General features: G+C 43.2%; 1 long non-coding RNA gene across 1 annotated transcript; it reads left to right on the forward strand.

Annotated features, from left to right (window-relative positions):
- The first annotated feature begins 8,821 nt into the window (after positions 1-8,821).
- LOC141375520 (uncharacterized) lies at positions 8,822-13,203 on the forward strand. Its single transcript, XR_012383652.1, has 2 exons — positions 8,822-9,059; positions 10,121-13,203. It is a non-coding gene; the product is annotated as an uncharacterized lncRNA (long non-coding RNA).
- Positions 13,204-13,582: the final 379 nt, after the last annotated feature.

Here is a 13,582-nt window from a genome sequence, read left to right on the forward strand (position 1 = left end):
AAACACCAATTCAGTTTCTTGTTCGTGTAATGGATCTCAGACAGAGGATTCTGGCTGCATCTGAAAATGTAAAAACTGACAACCATGAACTAATCCAAAATCAGTTCTTGCAGACAGTCCTAACAGGCCTTCATTATGGCAGCATATGTGCAGACTTAAAACCCTACCTTCAAAACCTACTGGTGGAAGATGAATTGCAGCTGTAGTGAATGAATATGTCGTACAGTCTGGAGCTTGAAAGAAACTCTAAATTTTCAAACACACGGCCCAAGACTGTTAAAGTTGCCATCGTCTGTGAGGGGGAACAGAAACATGTTGATCAGGATAAAAGTATAAACTTAAAGAAAGAAAAGACCCCAAAACCCAACATCCTGATGGAAAAATTAGATGCGAGGGAAAAAGTGATCTGTAAAGCAATCCAGAACTTAACTACTCAAGTAGCCAGTCTTGCGCAGATATCACAACCGCAAATGGTCAGAGGTGACAATCAGAGATTTAACCGCAGACAATCTTCACCTGCACAAGCAATCAGAAAACAATGTACCCAATGTGAGTAAACCAACCCTGAAGGGAGGTGTGAACATTGTTATAAGTGTGGCAGTAGTGAGCACTGGGCAGCAGGTTGTAGAAGACGCACAATAAACAATGCAACATCTAGTAAGATTGAGGTCATCTCAGACATAATGGCAGGTTTGTCCGGAACTCACTCACCTGGAGGGCCATGGTCAGCCAAACAAGAGAAAGCAGCCAGTCTAGTGCTCTGGGATACGGGGTCACAAGTGTCAATAGTGAGCTCAGAGTGGAAGGAGAGACACTTACCTGATGCAGTGGTGAGACCAGTTGAAGAGCTGCTTTAAGAAGGTGAATTTAGTCTGACAGCAGCCAACGGGAAAAAACATTCCATATGAGGGCTGGATGGAGGTAGAGTTTTGTATGTCTGCAGACAGTGAGGCTGGAGATAAAAAACAATGTTTGCTTGTGCCAGTTCTCATTACATCTAGTAAAATGGAGAAACCAATACTTGGTTTTAACGAAATTGAAGAAGTGGTCCAAACCAACACTACCCAGCAGGTTCCTTCTAGTTTTCTTGTCAGCACATTGAGCTCATCTCTAGAGCTTAACCCCATCATCCCCGTCATTTAGTAAGACTGGGACGAAAACCCATGGTCCTTCCTAGACATGAGAGGGTGAATGTCAATTGTAGAAGAGGGAACAAGACAGGTGACTTAGGGGCACAAGTAATGTTAGAACCCAATCCAGAAATGCCCTGGCCCACAGGGATAAGGATCAACAAACAGGTCATTCAGGGGCTTCTGGAGGATGGTGACAGTCTCACAGTGATAGTTGAAAACACCACAGATGAGGAGGTGATTCTCCCTGGACGGACAGTCTTGGGGTGGCTCCATGCACTGGATGCTATACACCATATGGAAGTAAAATCACTGCCCTCGGCTGAATCTCTATCGCCACAGACACTAACTGAGAGATGTATTTCCGGAAAGTGAGGAGTGGGACCCTCCTGTAGATCTCAGCCTCTTATCAGGAGACCAACAAGAACGTGTCAAACAGCTGCTAAGAGAAAATGCTGGGATGTTTGCCAAAGATGACTGGGACACTGAATGTATACATACAATGTATATAAGACCTAAAGATGGACATTCATTTGAAAGATGATATCCCAGTCCGGAAAACATACAACGCTATCCCACGACCTCTGTATCATGAGGTAAAGACTCGCATACCGACTTTGCTTAGTCAGGGTTGGATACAAAAATCCACATCTTCCTATTCCTCGCCAGTGGTGTGCGTACGCAAGAAGGACGGTAGCTTACGTCTGTGTGTTATGTGTGGACTACAGGCTGTTGAATGAGAAGACACACCCTGACCGACACCCTATTCCACGAATACAAGAGATTCTAGAAAACCTAGGGGGGAACTCCTGGTTCACTGTACTGGACCAGGGAAAAGCCTACCATCAAGGCTTCATGAGTGAAGACAGCAGAGCATACACAGCCTTCATCACCCCCTGGGGGTTGTACGAGTGGGTGCGGATACCCTTCGGGCTCAGCAATGCACCGGCAGCCTTCCAGAGGTACAGGGAAGGATGTTTATGAGAGTTGAGAGATGATATCTGCATTCCTTACCTTGATGATGTGCTCGTTTTCAGCAAGGACTTTGACCAACATTTGGAAAACTTGAGGGGAGTTCTGGAAAGACAGAAACAATGTGGTATCAAGCTCAGACCAATGTAGTGTACAGTCCACAGATAAAATTACTTGTTGATTTTATCACGGAGTATCTTACGTGGGTTTTACGACTCCTGGCTCCAAGAAGTCTGGATATCCGCGACAGCTTACGTTATCCAGAGAGACTGGAGAGATAGGCCGGGAGCTTCAAAGACATTCCTTTCTTACACACACACACACACATCCCCACACCCACAAGGACACTAGTCCAAAGAGAAATTGACTGAGAAACCAGGGACCAGCACAGAACTAAAATGTTATGTTTGCAAACTTTGTATCTCATTTCTGACCATTCCTACTTGTACAACCCCTCCAGGAATTGAGTTTGACACCCCCGCTTTAGGCCTTTTTAGAGCATAAATATTGTAAGTGTGGGAATTATGTTGATGTATTTTTGATGTGCTTTCATTGTTGATGTACCTGTCCATGTCTGGTACCGATGAGATTCTGCTGACATTTTACAACACATGATGCGTAGAGTATGATCATAATCACCACTGCTTACATTCTTTAATTCCCTGCATTAAATGCCTCTCCGCATGCTTTGGGCGGACACTCAAATTTGCATACGAGCAGCCGAGACAAAGGAAGGTTTCGCGCTCAAACTTTGCCCTGAAATCATTGGTCAAGAATGCTGAACGGGTTTTCAAGTGACCCGCAGGTATAACCAGTCTGCGCCCCCAACATCTAGAGAGAAGTTCGGACAAAGAACTCTCGTCAAAGGTGGCCCTTTTCACATTAAAGACCAGGTATTTTTAGTTATGCGATTAAGCTGTGCCCCTTTTATAAAAAATGAATTGTATGGTTTGCCTCACAAGAAAATGTCACTGAAACACAGATTCCCCTGCCTAGCTGTTATAAGTTGATTAAAACTAGCGCTGTCAAAATTAATGCATTAACGCATGCGATTAATTTGAAATACGAACGCAATTAACGCATTTTTTTATTATTATTTTTTCCTATTGTGGCCAGGGGCAGACACCGGGCAGTTTTCCGCTGTTTCGACTTACTTTTTGGGCCGGGCTGATCATCTTCTTATGATCTGATCGGCCCATAAAACACTCAGCAGACTGTCATGTTTTTTTGCCTCAGTGATTGACGGTGCTGTGTGAGCTGTCACGCTCTGAAAGTACTGTTTCTTTTCCAGACAGACCGGCTGTGTGACATAATCTGCAGCCCATTGGTTCTTTTCTTTATTGATATTGGGCTGACCCAATCACAACCTTCCATGTTGGGCTCTGTGTAACCTAGGTGTGTATTTGTCAAAATAGCCGAGGGTCACGCCTGTTTTTCACGCGTGTGTCCGCCCCGCGGGAGAGCAGACTTTCACGTCTACACTCTGGAGCGGGGCACAGATCAATATATTCCTGTCTATTCTTTCTAGTTACCTATCTGTCCATATAAACATACTTTTTTAACTTTTAATCTGCACCACGGCCGCGGCAACTTCCTCCTGCTGTTTCCTGAACCTGGAAGTGTTTATTTTACAAATTATAAAGAGTGTCTGCTTCTCAATTTCTATGAAGAGTGTCAGTCATGTATTTTAAGATGCACTCGGTCAGAAGACAATCGCATGAGATATCATGACATTGTATTTTTGATCGTCAGCATGATGTAGGCTTATAGTGACAATAATATTTATACAATATATGTTATAATATATGGAAATAATAATTCCTCTAATATATGGTTAATAAAAAACAGAACAGCTGGACGTCTGCGTTCATCCGCTGAGGGCGAACGACCTAGCCCGGAGCCATGACAGCCAAGCCCAGACTCAACTCTGCAGGGTCCTGACACACCTCACCCTTGCACAGGCCAGATCCATAGGAAAGGGTCTCAACGAGCTGGAGCATCGAGCCCAGGATGCCTGCAAGACGACGAGGGAAAAGGACGCCGAACTTCTGGAGCAAATGGACGGACTACAGTGCGCCCCGATGGAGCTACAAGCGGACAACGCACACAAGGAACGATGAGAGGAGAAAGCCAAAGATGAACTGAGTGTAAAGCTACAAGCTGAAACACTATTGTAAAGAGCAGAACTACAGACAGTGAAGCTCGGGTCAAAGACTCTAAAGTCAACGGCTGAGGGCCCGAGCAAAATTCCAACACGGAACACAACCAAGAGACTTTAAGCATGAACTTGACCGAGTTCACCCAGAACTGTCACATTCCTACAACCCATGTGACTACCCAAAAGGGGAAGTGCCGCAGTCAGCCCCAAAAGCCAAGACTGGATAGACCAGCAGAGGGGGGTGAATCCAACTCATACTGCCCCGCCAGCCAGCATTCCAGCAACGCCCGTCAGCAACACAGGCCAGGACTCCCTCCAAAGGGGTCCCCCACGACAGACATCATCTGTCAACCAAAGACTCGAACCAGCTGGCCAGGGAAATGCCATCTTTCACCCCAAACCCTGCTGGAGGCAAAGAGACGCACTCCTAATTCTAAGACATTGACTTTAACACAGACGAGGCCAAGTGCCAATCTCTGTGACAAATTATATCTGCCAAGAATTACTTCGAGCCGGGAGGCAAGAAGTTTCCTGAATCAACAGACCCGTGCCATCAAAGCAGATTACAAGCCGATGCAAAGCTCTTACTAGAGTGTTTTACCTGAACCTGTGTCAAAGTAAGGACTGATGGTCGCCATGGGTCTCAGAACAGCCACGAGACCTCACAAGCATACTGCAGTCGACTACACCAACCCTACTTCAAGACAGGAAATGAGCCACGGACGGAGGAGGAGTTCACCTTCCAGATCATCTCTCTCTCAAAAGCCTGCTAGTCCGCACTCGGGCAATGCCCTGCCCCCACGCCCTGACCACCCAACAGAGGCAGAGTTTAGCTCATAAAATCTGTTTAAAACAAAGACTGATTTGAAAGACTGTCAAACACCTACAAGCTACCCTGTCTCAGAATCTCATCCCGAGCTGACTTTAAAAGGCACGCTACTGTTGCCCAGCCGCAAGATTTGGCTCAGGATGCTCAGAGACACACTGGGACAAGCCACTCTCCACAAGCAGCCCAAAAGGAGCCTAACAGCAACCAAGGAACGACCCACCTGCAGTAGCTAGGAGCTCAAGCAACCAGCATCCAGCTAGTTACATGCCAGAGGAAGCAAAATGTGAAAACCTGACAGCAAACGACAGCACAGTGGCGTCATGAGCAGCAGAACTGCTAAAAAGCTTGAAGGGGCCCTACAAGAAGTCAAGCCAGACTCCTTATGACTAGAGGGGGGGGTCCAAAACCATTTACCCCCCTGAACACCTGTTTTCTGCTTCATCCCCGCAGAGTACTGCGAGTCCAACACAAGCTAAAGACTGTGTATCTAACTGCAGCATCACGCTTCCCCCAAGAAGCAGCCAGTGCCACCATGCTTGCAACCTCAGGTACCAGAAAACACTGGTCTGGTTGTCTGTTTACCTCCTGAGCCACCGCCCACCAACCAGCCACACCTGCGTACAAACAACTGCTCAGGCCCCTACACTCCAACTCTTGGGGAACCTGACCGAAATGGCGTGGCAATGACGCGCTACTTGGCTGTAACCCTGGAGATGAAAGAAAGATAAAAAACGCGCGTCAGCATGGGAGCAGACCTCACATTAATGTCATCTTTCCTTTTTGAGTAACTCAAAGCAAGAGCTCAGAGACTAAAACGAACACTTAAATGCCAAGGCAGGCTGATGGCGTAGATCATACAGCCAAACTGAGGTTCAACTCGCATACATCGCTCCCATTCAAGTAACGACTGTCCCCATGACTGCAGTGCACCCTGTGTACCATTCGCCAATGGGCACATACCTGCTGCTGAATGGTAAAGATCCGCTGGATATGTTTGAACCTCTTTCAAACTTTGAACCCCTTTAAAATCTGGGCCCAAGTGCGAGAACTCTCTCACAGCCATCAGGTCAACCCCAACAGACTGTCAGGTCACCAAGGTCACGGGAAACTGCTGGAACCCGAGAGAACCCAAACTCAACAACATAGACGGGGTCAAGGTCGCTACTCTGCAGCATTCAAACCAGCTAGCAATCCCAACGCTTGCTGCCCCAGGCCTCAAAGGGCTTAATGTTAAATAACCAGACTGTGAATGACTCTGTACTTGCACTGTGAGCAGACAACCCAGCAGCCATCAGCCTTGCACGTTGCGACACTCCGCCTGAACACACCCCCAGACCTGTGTTCAACTAACAAGCATACACACTACTGTCCAAATGCTGAACTCTCACACATGACAACTGCCAACAGCATTTGCACATTGAACTTGAATTGGAACGGCGGATGGTTGACCCATCCCATCCTAACTCTCACGGCCCCGCCGCATGATGTTCACATCAGAGCTAATAGGCTGATACATCTTCAGGCATATATATAGACACCTTTAACGACCGGTTATAGGCACCCACACTTCTCACAGCCAACAACGATGGCTGTCACCCTCAAGAAGCCCCACTCAGGCCAGACCATGCCAGAGGCCTGCTCTGTCATCATCGAACAAGACTCTGTGGTACCAGCCTATACAAACAGGTGCTCTATATGGCTCTCTATACGAAAGGCCGAACTCTAAACCACACATAGGGTTTTTCTTCCAACCAACAACAGAAGGCATAAAACTGGGCCTCAACCTGGAAGCCATACCCTAAATTGAACTGTCCTCATGAACAGTATATGTCTTGTGTAATAGCTGCATGGCAACTGACATAAAAATCCCCAAAGACTACCTACTGGGACGATTGGTCAGCTACGAGTTCCATGACTTTGAACTCTTGGGCCAATTAGTGGCCTCACCCTACATGCAACGACACCAGAGGGGAGCTTAAAAAACACAGACTACACTGTTCCATTCCAGCTCGCCCCACTCACGTCTGTCTTACCAGTAACACAGAGAAACCATCCTCTCATGATCAGATACCCAGATGGATCGGGCGGGACACTTCCATGGGCTCACAAGGAGCAACAATTTTTATTTTTAGTGTGTGTTTTACTCTCCTTCGCTTTCTCTTCCCCTTGAACTCATATGCCAGTACACCAAATGGGTAGAGTGTCTCTCAGCACCGACGACACACAAGGAGCAACAATTTTTATTTTTAGTGTGTGTTTTACTCTCCTTCGCTTTCTCTTCCCCTTGAACTCATATACCAGTACACCAAATGGGTAGAGTGTCTCTCAGCACCGACGACACAGCCCAGACCCTGGCATATGTTCTGATGATGTAAACAACTTGGACAGAGGCACCCCCCCTGCACTACCAACATCACACAGGAAGAGCAAAGACTCCTGGTTGTATACGCTCAGCTGCATAGCAGCCATCCCTCAAACCTACGTATCACAACCAGAGTAACAAACACTTGGCCACAAGCCAGGAAAGGGGGTAGAGACCCTGCAACCGGTGTCACAGTGGAATGCCCAGCCAAGCACAGTCATCACAGACACCACCTACTCTCTCCCCTGTTCCCTCTCTCTCTTCCTTTTCTACACAGGATACAGCCACGATCCTGTACCTCAGTCTCACCAGAAGACCACTGCAACCTCACAACTATACTCCTCTATCACTCATCTCTGGAAAACTGTGGGACAACTACCACTCCGTGCCTCCCGACAGCCGGGAAGCACATATTAACAAGGGCTTCGCCATTCAATAAGATGCAAGCACCAGTGGACAAGTGCACCCCTGACCTCCCCCTCAAAGCTTTCCTGCGTGAAACCAGGAAGGGGGGAAAGAGCATGAAGAAACCAGGTCAACACTGCTTGAGTCTAAGCCACGACTCGTCGACTCAGCAACGGAGGTCGAAGGAAACTCACCTCCAACCCATCCTCTACGTCAAGTTAGATCTCAACCAACGAGGTTTTCTTCGAACTTCCTTCGTTGCGAAAGGGGGGATATTTGTAGCGTACAGTCCAAAGATAAAATTACTTATTGATTTTAGTATTTGATATTTACTATTTTATTTGAGTATTTCGCATGGGTTTTACGACTCCTGGCTCCAAGAAGTCTGGATTTTCGTGACCGCTTAAGTTGACCAGGGGGGCTGGAGAGATAAGCAGGGAACTTCAAAGACATTCCTGCCCAAATACACACACACACACACACCCACAAGGCTGTCCCGACAGAAAGAAAATGAACTCATCAAATCCTGAACCAGCACAAAACTAAGGTGTTTGTTTTGTAAACTTTGTATCTCATTTCTGACCTTTCTTACCTGTGTAACCTTTCTTATAACCTGTATGCCTGTTCCTTTTAGGCCTTTTTAAAGCATAAATAATATGAGGATGTGAAAAATCATGTTGATGTACTTTTAAACCCCCCATGTTTGGTACCGATGGGTTTCTGCTGACATTTTACAACACATGATGCATAGAGCAAGACCATAACTCGCATTGCTTTATTCTTTAATCCCCTGCATTTAATGCCTGTCCGCATGCTTTGGGGGGACACTCAAATTTGCATACGAGCAGCCTCGAGACAAAGGAAGGTTCGCGCGCAAACTTTTGTACTGAAATCATTGGTCAGAATGCTGAACGGGATGTCATGTGACCCGCAGGTATAACCAGACTTCTCCCCAAACATCCCCCAGAGAATGTCAGAACAAAGAACCCATCAAACGTGGTCCTTCGGGCCACGCGGGTCTTCTAAGCCGCATGGACTTTTTCCCGACACGCTTTCTTTATTTTCCGGCAAAGTAAACTCAGTTTAAAGTTTGTGATCGCGTTCCTCTGAACTGGATCACAAACTCAAGGCATCAGGAAGGATATCAAAGGAATTTCATCAAGACGGAAGCATAAAGAGAGAGATCCCAGACATTAAGTCCAGGTACTTTTAGTTATGCGATTAAGCTGTGCCCCTTTTATCAAAAAGGTGTTTTTTATAATCTTGGTGGTCCTTAATGGTGGGTGTGGAACTGAAAGTTTTGTCACTCTTTTACCTGAAATCTATATTTCCGCGCTTTGCTATCTCTTTCTGTTTGTACATGTTTTATAGTCCCGTATAGACCCGATATCTCCACGTGGTTTACCTTTGTTCTGTGTTTAATGTATGTTTGTGCGTTATAATCAAATGAATTGTATTGTTTGCCTCACGAGAAAATGTCACTGAAATACAGATTCCCCCTGCCTAGCTATTATAAGTTGTTTAAAACTTTTGAATGATTAATCTACTTCACAAGAAGTAGCAATTAAATTCCCTTTTTCTAAATGAATAGGTCATTACCGTGTCCGCTCGGAAGAGCGGCGGCTCTGCTTGTGTTTGTTTGGTCAAGTTAACAATAAATTGATCCGGAATATTAATGATTAATAATAATTCATTATTGTTGATAATTAATAATCATAATCTGGGAATCCGCTTGGTCGCGCGAGCAAGATTATATACAGTCATGTGTTTGTTTGATCAAATTGACTGAAGCTTAAGCCGGAATATTAATAATTAAGAATAAACCGTTATTGTTGATTATTAATATTCATAAAATGAGCTAATTTCTGTTACAATATCCTTGGTGTCATAGACCACTTTTCAGTTTGCCCAGGCATATGCCACCAAAAACAAATCCGGTAAACAACAGCCCGCAAAATCTTTGATGACTTTGTAGTAAGTTTTGGTTTTCCGGCAAAAATCCACTATGACCAGGGGAGGGAGTTTGAGAACAGTTTGTTTGAAAAACTGCAGAGTTACTGTGGGATCAGACATTCACGAACAACTCCCTACCAAACTCAAGCAAACCCAGCAGAAGGGTTCAACAGGACATTGTTGGGGATGTTAAGAACACTAGCTGAGAAAGAGAAGTCGAATTGGGCAGAACATCTCAACAAAGTTGTCCATGCTTACAATTGTTCTGTGCATGAGTCAACCGGATTTTCCCCATTTGTTCTTCTTTTCAGTCGAGAACCAGTTCTCCCAATTTATCTGATTTTCCCCACAAAGCAAAGCAAGACTGCTCAGACTCACGCTGACTATGCTGAAAGATGGAGAATTTCTATGCATGAAGCATATGAAATTGCAATGAGGAACATGAAAAAAGCTTCTGTGTTCTATGTTCTGTTTCTGTGTTGGAGCCTGGTGATCACGTTCTAGTCAGGAACCTGTCAAAAAGAGGTGGCCCAGGAAAACTGCGAGCTTACTGGGAAAAGCAAGCGTATGTGGTGAAGGAAAAGAAAGGAGTGGATGGCCCTGTGTATGTAGTAGAGCATCTGGATAGAATTGGAAAGGAAAGAGTGTTGCACAGGAACCTTCTTCTCCCCTGCCCTTACCTGATTAATAAACACAGAGTAGCTAGCGACCTGATGGACAGAAAAGGACCTCAGAGAAATAGGTCAAAACGGAAAGCACAGCTACAACAAAATGCTAACCAGGAGGACACCAGCAGCTCAAGTGGTGAGGAGTATGACTTATGGACTCTAAATCAGAGAACATGCACTTACCTCGATCCATAAGCAGTAGAATTCCATCCTAGAATGAGAGAGAAACCAAAGTCCTGTAAAGGAAGTAGACGCTAATAGAGACATGAGTGAACCAACAAATATACCTGCTTTGGAGAGGCATCTTGATGAGTCTGATGTGGAAGAGTCTGAAAATCTTGAGAGAGCATGAGAAGAGGAATCTGTTGGAGGTAATGAGCAGGAAGATGGTGAACCAGCTGTGGAACAGCAGAGAACTTCTGCAAGAACCAGGTATCCAAGGAACATTAACACATATGACACCTTGGGCGAACCATCACTCCGACCAGCGAAGCTGAGTAATCTTAGTGCAAACCTGGATGCAGAAGCTGGTTGTGCACTTCAACAGAAGCTGGTTGTGCACTTCAACAGAGCACCGATCACCTGAACCTGTATCCTTAACTCAGATAAAATTAGTTACCTTTTAAAAAAGTTCTGTTTTTGGTAATCAGTTAAGTTGTTGTTCATTCATAAAGATAGAAGAGAAAGCTAATCCTAGAGTCATAAAATAGTACGTTAGTAATGCTCAGTAGCTGTATTTATAGTTGAAAAATTGCAGAAAATATGAAAAGATTAGTGCACTTAAGTGGCAGAAAAAAAATGTAGTCATACATTGTTGATGTGTGTATGGACATGTCCGTTTGTCATTACAGGATGTTCTGGGGGGCCCACCAGCGAACCTAAAGACAAGACAAATCAAAATACATTCTATCTAAAAAGTTTTTAGATGATTGTAGTAATGTCATCATAGAACATAGATATTGGTTAAATTGTGAAGCTGTGAGAAAACATGTACATTGTACTATTATGGGAAGATGTGTTTAACATTACCCCAAAGACAGAAGAATATGTTTATAATTAATATCTATTTTTTAGTGGGGGAGGATGTAATGGCCTCAAAAGGATAATAAATGTTTTATTTTATTTTTAATGCCTTTATTTTATTTGTGGTTTATATATAAATCTGAATAAGTTGGAGAGAGCAGCATACAGGGATGCATGCATGCACCGTTGAGGGCGCTGTGAGAAAAGAGACATTGTGTGTTCATAAGAGAAGAAGAGTCAGATAAGTGATTCAGTCTGTAAGTAAACCGTAAATGAATCGTTGTTGTTCAGTCCCGAATCGTCACAGAAAAACAGAGAAAAAAAGACAGGGGCCAATAAATCTACAGAAAATTAAAAGACTGTCCTATTCATTGTTCAAGGGGGCAACAATGGCTCATTACGTAGCTCATTATGCAGGTCTTTGTCTTCTCAGGTGTGAATCACCGCATTAGTACTGATAGTTCACGCCTTCTTGCATAGTCCATTTACACTCAAAAAGTGAAATTTTAATTCAATATATTGTTTTCTGTGAGCAATTAAACAAGATGACTCTCACATTATTTTGAATGAAAACACTAGGCTTAAGATCCAGTTCTCAAAAGTCTTGTGTACAAGACTTTCTTGGCCTTGTTTCAGCGACTTTACATTTTTAGTTTTTTCATTAACCATGCATCAACGTTTCTTTATCAAAAAAACAAACACATACAAACATGCTGCTTAGGTATTATTATACCCCAGCTTGTGCTGTTTACAGTATTATCACACTTTAGCCATTATTATGTTTTTAAGATACTAAAAACAACACAAATGTCAGTGCATGCCAAAACTTCTCCAAGGCCCCAAAACACCCTTAGACCCCTGGGGGTTAAAATACTCTTCAGTCTAAACTAAAAATGTTTCAGCTCATCCTGATTAAATCATTTAGCTATATCCTTTATAACAATTACAGTCCATTTCTCAATGCATGTGTTTTTAATATATTGTAATGTGCTATAGTTAAATAATCAAACTGTATTTTTATATTATTATTATTTTTTTTCATAAGTAGTGTGCCTTCCCCAGAACTGTTGGAAGGGCATCTGCTGTGTAAAACATGTGCTGGATAAGCTGGCGGTTCATTCCTCTGTGGGACCCCGGATTAAAAAAGGGACTAAGCCAAAAAGAAAATTAATGAATGACTATAGTAGTGTGCCTCTTGGCCAGGTAACCTTGTTAATGAGATCTTGATTTCAATGTTTTTTTAGCTGGTTAAATAAAGAAACATATTTTGTTTGTCCTTTTATTTAAAACCAGTTCAAAACAAGCTCTAAAACATTTTGTGTGATTATTTGAATACATCAAACTTTTTATTTTGCCTGAGTGGTAATCCTAGCTTAAAATTAGCTATGGCAGATTAAAGCCTTTCTCATGGTTTTTCTGTTAATTCTGACATTCCCGATGAAGCAGACACCCTAGTTAGAATGATTAAGTGTGGCTGTGGAGGCCAGCCCTATCTGTTTTTTTCAGTGAGTCCTAATTACATGAGAAACATAAAGAGTTTGTTTGCTTTATTTGCATTTTCATGTTGAAAAACTTCAAAGAAACCGCCTCTCATATACCTATCGTCAATGACAGTTATTTTACCTTGGGAGGTAAGCAAAACGCTAAGTTTATTTATTTATTTCAGTCTGATGATAAAATACTTTACATTTAAAAAAATAAAACTTTGGTTAAACATGATTTAATTATAACAGTAGTTTGACATGATTACATCACATTACCTTAACAACATTGAATGATGTTTAACCAGCTTGAAATATTTATGTTCATTTTACATGAACAGATGGCATTGATTAAACATGATTTACACACTTATTTTTAACATGAAATAATATTTTTTACTGTAACAATAAAACATGCCATCCTAAGCGTAATCATTGATGTTAGGCCTATAGGTTTAAATAACTTTTAATGAATTCTACTTAGTCAAGTTATTACTATATGTAATAAAAGATTTAATCACAATTTTTCCCATACTTTAACGATGACCACAGATGCAGCAAATATATAATAAATCCTTTTTAATAGGTGACATCTTACAGC

Source organism: Danio rerio, chromosome 1, assembly GCF_049306965.1.
Source record: "Danio rerio strain Tuebingen ecotype United States chromosome 1, GRCz12tu, whole genome shotgun sequence".
NCBI lineage: Eukaryota > Metazoa > Chordata > Actinopteri > Cypriniformes > Danionidae > Danio > Danio rerio.